Below are 6434 nucleotides of genomic sequence, written 5' to 3' on the forward strand. Positions count from 1 at the left end.
GGAAAAGGCCCCTCTTCCCTGAAATCCCAGAGGTGCCTGCAGCCCTGCACCTGCCTTTGCTTTTCTCCTCCAAGGTCCCCAGATGGAACAGCATTCAAAGATGTGGGAGCCAAACCTTGGCCTGCCTCTCCCACAGCAGCTCCTAGCTTGAACCGTCTTCATTTCTGGGGTGAAGGGGACAGAACCTGTGTCCTCTGAGCTTAAGGAATTGCTCTGCACATTTCTCTAGGAGCTCTGCTACGGGAGGGGTCAGTGGTTAAAGGAGTGGACAGTAGCACAGTCCATTGTGCTGTTGCTAATGGTTGTGCAGATGTGTTTTAGAGATCGTGTGTCAGGAACTGTTGAGTCCAAGTGATATGNCCTTACACACGGGGACCATCTAAATCAGCCTACCTCACTTGCACATTGAGAGGGTTCGAGGAGATGATCACTATGGTTAGTTGATAGTCCACAAAACTCTAGTCCTGTGCACAAGAGCTGAGCTGGTTCCCAGCTCCTCTTGGGGCTGCTGCTCCTCTCCCTGGACAGTACCCACCCCTGGAGAAGCTGAGATTGACATCACTGCCCAGCTTCCAACAGCCAGAGCGCTTCACACCACCTGTTTCCTTTTTGAATGGATGATGCTGCTTGTCCACATGGGGACATTTTGGAAGAGGGTGAAATAACTTTGCTCTCCTGGGATGGAATCTCCCCAGCCCCTCCAGGCCCAGTGGTGTCTTCATCTCTCTTCCAACACCCTTCCCGGGGATTCTCAGCTGGGGTGCACCTTAGAATTGCTGAGCAGGCTTTTTGGAGTTGCAGGGGCCCAAGTTTCATTCGCAACCTGCTAAATCAGAATCTCCCAGGGAGGAGCCCAGGTAGGTGCATTGTTCATAGTCCCCCAGAGACTCTGAGCCTTACCGAGCCTGAGTCCACAAAAGGGTCTGAGGTTTAGTCGCTCTAAGCTGAAAATGCCTGATGCACTCAGGATTGTCCCTCCCAGTTGTATTTGCATCTTAACAAGAACCCAAGCCTAGAGTGAAAAAAAATCCTTTCTCAGTCCTGGATAGGGCAGTGTGGGTCAGTAAACCCAAGTCGCCCACACTATGTGGGAATCCCATCCACAGCACACGGTAAATTGTCATTTGTCTCTACCTCACACTGCCCCCTGCCTTCTAGGGCAAAGAAGTCCAAACTGCTACACAGAGCCAACTGACCCCTCAGCTTCCACCCCGTGATCTGCCTTCTGGAGACCAAGGGAATAAGTAGGATCTCTCCAGCTTATCTACTTGTGGTCCTCAAGGCTCATGTAATATGTGGGAGCAGCATTTTGGGAGATCTGTGGGGCTTTTCACAAACCTCTCCAATCACAAAGCACAGGTGGCCTCCCTGAGTGTGTCCGGAGTGGTCTATGTGTTTCCTCTTCTGTCACTCTACCTGTCTCTTTGCCAGTGAAAATAGAATCTATTCTCTAAGCTCAAAAATAAATGTGATTTTTCACCATCCCTCCTTCACTATGTCCCTTGAATGAACCTGCTGAGGAATCAGAATACAATCCAACTCTGGCCACTTTGTATTGTCTTCTTGTCCAGAAGTACTGGAAGCCACTGGTTCTAGAATAAGCAGGTTCCAGGGCTGCTTGGGTTCCTAGTAAGCAGGATTTAATGAGGATCAATGGTAGATGTAGGGCTGATTCTAGGAGAACAGGCTACACCTGTCTTGTTTTTGTTTTCAGGTCTTCTGTGTTTTTTGGATTGAAAATGATCAGGTCCCCAAGGCTAAAGAGGCCACAGAGCCCAGCCCTTTCCTATATTCCTCAAAGTTTTCTAGTAAAAATGAAAGTCACACTTCATTGAGTACTTAGCTCTTCTGTGTTTTTTGGATTGAAAATGATCAGGTCCCCAAGGCTAAAGAGGCCACAGAGCCCCGCCCTTTCCTATATTCCTCAAAGTTTTCTAGTAAAAATAAAAGTCACACTTTATTGAGTACTTAGTATATATGCTAAATGCTAAAGATTACTCAAAACAATCCTGGAAGAATTACTAGTATTATTAATATTAGTATTCCCATTTTTAAAACGAGGAAACAGAGGATCAGAGAAATTGTCATTTTCTCAAAAATTATTTGGCTTAATATGTAGTAGAGCTGGGATTTAAACCCAAGGCCAAAACCCATGCTCCTTCTATGAGATAATGTGCCAGCCTAAGCTTTGGCTCAACCAGGCTGGCCTTCAGAGTCAGAGGAAAAGGCCCCTCTTCCCTGAAATCCCAGAGGTGCCTGCAGCCCTGCACCTGCCTTTGCTTTTCTCCTCCAAGGTCCCCAGATGGAACAGCATTCAAAGATGTGGGAGCCAAACCTTGGCCTGCCTCTCCCACAGCAGCTCCTAGCTTGAACCGTCTTCATTTCTGGGGTGAAGGGGACAGAACCTGTGTCCTCTGAGCTTAAGGAATTGCTCTGCACATTTCTCTAGGAGCTCTGCTACGGGAGGGGTCAGTGGTTAAAGGAGTGGACAGTAGCACAGTCCATTGTGCTGTTGCTAATGGTTGTGCAGATGTGTTTTAGAGATCGTGTGTCAGGAACTGTTGAGTCCAAGTGATATGTCAGTGGTCACAGATGACATCCAAGGCTTCTCTGCTTCTGGCCTGTGTAGGCAAGGCCAGGTTTGTAGATTTTTAGGCTTGACTGCTGACAGTAAGGGCAAAAACAGGTTGGAAGATGGAGGAAGAAGGGCAAAGGGAAGGGAGCTAATCTCTGGGAGGGATGGAAAAGAATGGTCCCCAGCCAAGAGTGATGGGGTCAACTGATAGCAGAGGACAGGCCAGGGGCCTCGGGCATTGTCAGATCGGGCAACACGTTGGTCGGAAAACACAAAATGACTCTATTCAAGGAGGAGGGAGAGCAGATGAAGTATAAATACACTGGACTGTAACACACCTGGCTTCTCCACTAACTTGCTTCTTAGGTTCTGTGATTTATTTTCCTGTTCTCTGCAGGATGGGAGTAGAAGAGAGTGAGGAAAGGGATGTGAGGGCAGAGAAGAGAGAGAGGGAGAGAGAGAGATAGCCTAAACGTGCATGTGTCTCTGGGGCTTTTCAGACAAAGCTATGATCAAAATGCCAACCAGCTCCTGCCTGGCCAATTTGCATGTTCCATGCTGTGCTCTTTGAAGCAGGATGAATATGCATGAGGGCTTGGGCAGGGTGTGGAGCTGCTGGGCTGTAGGCTGAGGTGGCTCATTGTTCTTTCAGAAGAAAGGCATTAATACGGAGCCAGAGCACCTTCCCGGTCAGCAGAGTGGCCTCCGCTTCCCCTCTCTCAGGAAGGGAAGAGAGCAGACCTCAGGCTCAGACAGAAATCCTAGCGACTATTCTCTCATCCTCTCAAAGAAATAATCAGGAGCCATCAAGAATGCCAGCATCTCTTCTCCAAGCATAGCATTTAATTACTCTCCTCCCTGCGCATGCTAATCACGGAGGCTGGCACGTTGATGAGACTCACCTCTTCGGGTTCCTGTGGGAACGAAGCTGCCTCTCCCCATTTCTTGCTTCTGCTGCAAGGAAAGCAGGGCGCCTGGGGTGCTCCCTGCTTTTGACCTCTGGTGAGACCCACGACACACTCAGTGACTGGGCTGTGGTGGGAGTGCCTAGGACATAGTGAGCACTCAAACAAAGCTCATGGAATGGACTCAGTCAAGTCCACTAGGACTTGGGTCGTAATTCATCCTAAGCCCTCTTATTGATAGTCTCCACATCTTCTTTCCTGACCACTAAATGAAGATAATAATATTCCAGACATTATTCCAGTGAGTGTGAAAAGGGATTATTTAATTGTAAAAACCCAATTTGTCACACAATCATTAGGGCCACAAAATCCTTTCCTTTGAGTTGTCTGAGGTGTCACATGTCTCCCATTCTGAAATAAAGGACAGGGGTCATGAAGATAGTCCATTTGGAAAGTGGTTTGTCCCCCGTGATCATTTGTTTTAACTCTACATAAATAAAGGCTGGCCTCTGGCTCTATGGTGGAGTTTTCTTACCTGGACTTGATCAGACTAGACTTAGCAAAATCCTTTCATTGATGTGAATGCATCTTAGTTAAAGGACCTGCTAGCCAGGCCGACCTCCACCTATCTATTGGGGTGCCCTGCAGACCTTGGCTCTCCAGTCCTCCTTGCTGAGTGCACACATCTTAGACTGGATCTGAGTCTTGCAGCCATGGCTGATTGGAGGCTGAACAGCATTTTTGCCCTTCAGACTCTTCCCTGATGTGACTACAACCAGAAAGATGAGAAAAGAGAGGAAAGCTGAGGGAAGAGAATTGGGATCACCTGTTAATCACACTCTCCACACCTTACTCAGTCAGGTTCAGTCTCAGAGAGTCAGGGCTCCGGCAACCCTGAAAACCTAGAGCAGAGCTTCTCCAAACCTCAATGCAAATACCAATCGCAGGGAGATCTTGTTAAAATGCAGATTCTGACTCAGAAGTTCTGGGGCAGGGCTGAGATTTTGCATTTCTAACAAGCTCCTAGGTATGGTCAATGCTGCTGGTCTGGAAACCGCACTTTGAGCAGCAAGGATGGAGGGAAGGGCAATGAAAAACCCCGCAGAATTGTCACATTCCCTCTAAACTCCTGACATGGACAAAAGGAGGGGAAAGGAGGAGCCACTGTCCTCACCCTTCCCTGCTCACCTTCCACTAGACTGAGTGTATCCCTGACACTTGAGATTTATTTTTAACTGCCAGCAGCTTTGATTAGCTTGTCTCTGCTGCTTCAGACACCTGCTGGCAGGATAAATTGGGGGAAAGGAGTGGTTGACCCAGATCTGACAAATCCAAGGCAGGAAGAAAAGCTCTTGGGGATTCACTGCTTCCTCTTTGCTGAGATTGCTGAAAAACGCTGGGGCTGGCAAAGTGTTAAACTTGCTAACGACCTCACACCACCAGTGACCCTGTGCATCTTTAGCCTTAGCACCAATGAATTGCAGAACTGAAGTCATCCCTTTTTGACAAAGAACTTTTATGTCAATTTTTGACCCTGAGGATTTGCATGGGGACCTTATGGTCACTTCCGTCTTCATAGCAGCCAGGGCTGTATCTGCGTAGAAGTTCTGTTCTGCGCAGATGCCCAAGTTATGACTCTGAGGATTTGAATGGGGACCTTATGGTCACTTCCATCTTCATAGCAGCCAGGGCTGTATCTGCGTAGAAGTTCTGTTCTGCGCAGATGCCCAAGTTAGAGCGGCAGGCACTAGGGAGCTTTCGCTGGTGGGGTAAGTCCCCATTACCCCAAGGTAAGATTGCTATTGTTCTGCTTCTAGAAAAGCAGAGGACCAGGAAGTGAGGCAGGGCACCAAGGATGCCTTCTATTGTCACCTAAGTCGATCCTGTGAACTTCTGCAGAGTTGCTAATGTGATAGAGTATGTTTTTCCCAGCAAACACTAAGAATCAGTGCAAGTCTAATTGGATAAGAGACCTAAGGGCCAGTCTGACTCTATCACTTCCTAGGTGGCCTTGGGCCAGCTTCTTGGTATCCTCTGGAAAATCAGGATAACACTGGTACCTAGTTACACATACAGTTGCTGTGATATGGATCATGTTTAGAGAGTGATAAGGCCAGTGGCAGGTGCATAGCTAGTGCCCAATGAAAGTTTTTTGTTTTAAGAGGTGGGGTATGGGAATTGTCAGGGTTAATATCATTCAAGCCAGGAGATGGAAGCCAACGGAACTCAGGTGACAGTGAAATCAAGCCAGCATCCAGGATCTGAGGACAGTGTCTGCCTGCTAGTCAGTCAGGCTGGCAGCTGCCTATTATCCATGCTGAAGACAGGGCACAAGAGTCGGAGCTGCTGGACCTTTAAGGCTGCAGGAAGGGCAGGGGAGGGCATGCAAAGTCATAGGATACTGTTCACAGGGGTTGTTGGGGGCAGATGGGGAGTGGTGGCCTCTCTAAGTGCAGGAAAGAAGCCACAATCCCCCATGTTGTAGGAACTCAGCAGAGCTGGCTCCCTGTAGCCCTGAGCCTCACAGTCCCTGTGTAGGGCCTAGTGAGAGCCTTCAGGAGTCCATCTGGCCATCCCAACAGGAGGCACTGCAGCTGCCCGGCTCCTCCTTGACACTCACTTTCTGTCTGCTAACTTCACACTCTCCCCCCATACGCTGACACCTGCTCTGGCCAGCTATTTTCTACAATCCATGTGCAGCTCCATTTAATGGGGCCAAGCAGGAAAAAACTTAGGAGTCTATGAATGGCCTCTTCCTTTTGTCTGTACCATATGCAGCCCCACTGCATCCCACAATCCCACCACGACCCACAACAGGGCATGCTCCTGGTCCCTAAACACTGTGCTGGCTGCCATGGGCCTCCAGACAGCAAGTGAAGGCAGCCAGACATTCTTTCTCTAGAGGGTTTGGAACAGACAGCCAACGGACACCACACTCCAAAGCACACGGAGAA

This window comes from Galeopterus variegatus, unplaced genomic scaffold (genome assembly GCF_000696425.1).
Source record: "Galeopterus variegatus unplaced genomic scaffold, G_variegatus-3.0.2 Scaffold5316, whole genome shotgun sequence".
NCBI lineage: Eukaryota > Metazoa > Chordata > Mammalia > Dermoptera > Cynocephalidae > Galeopterus > Galeopterus variegatus.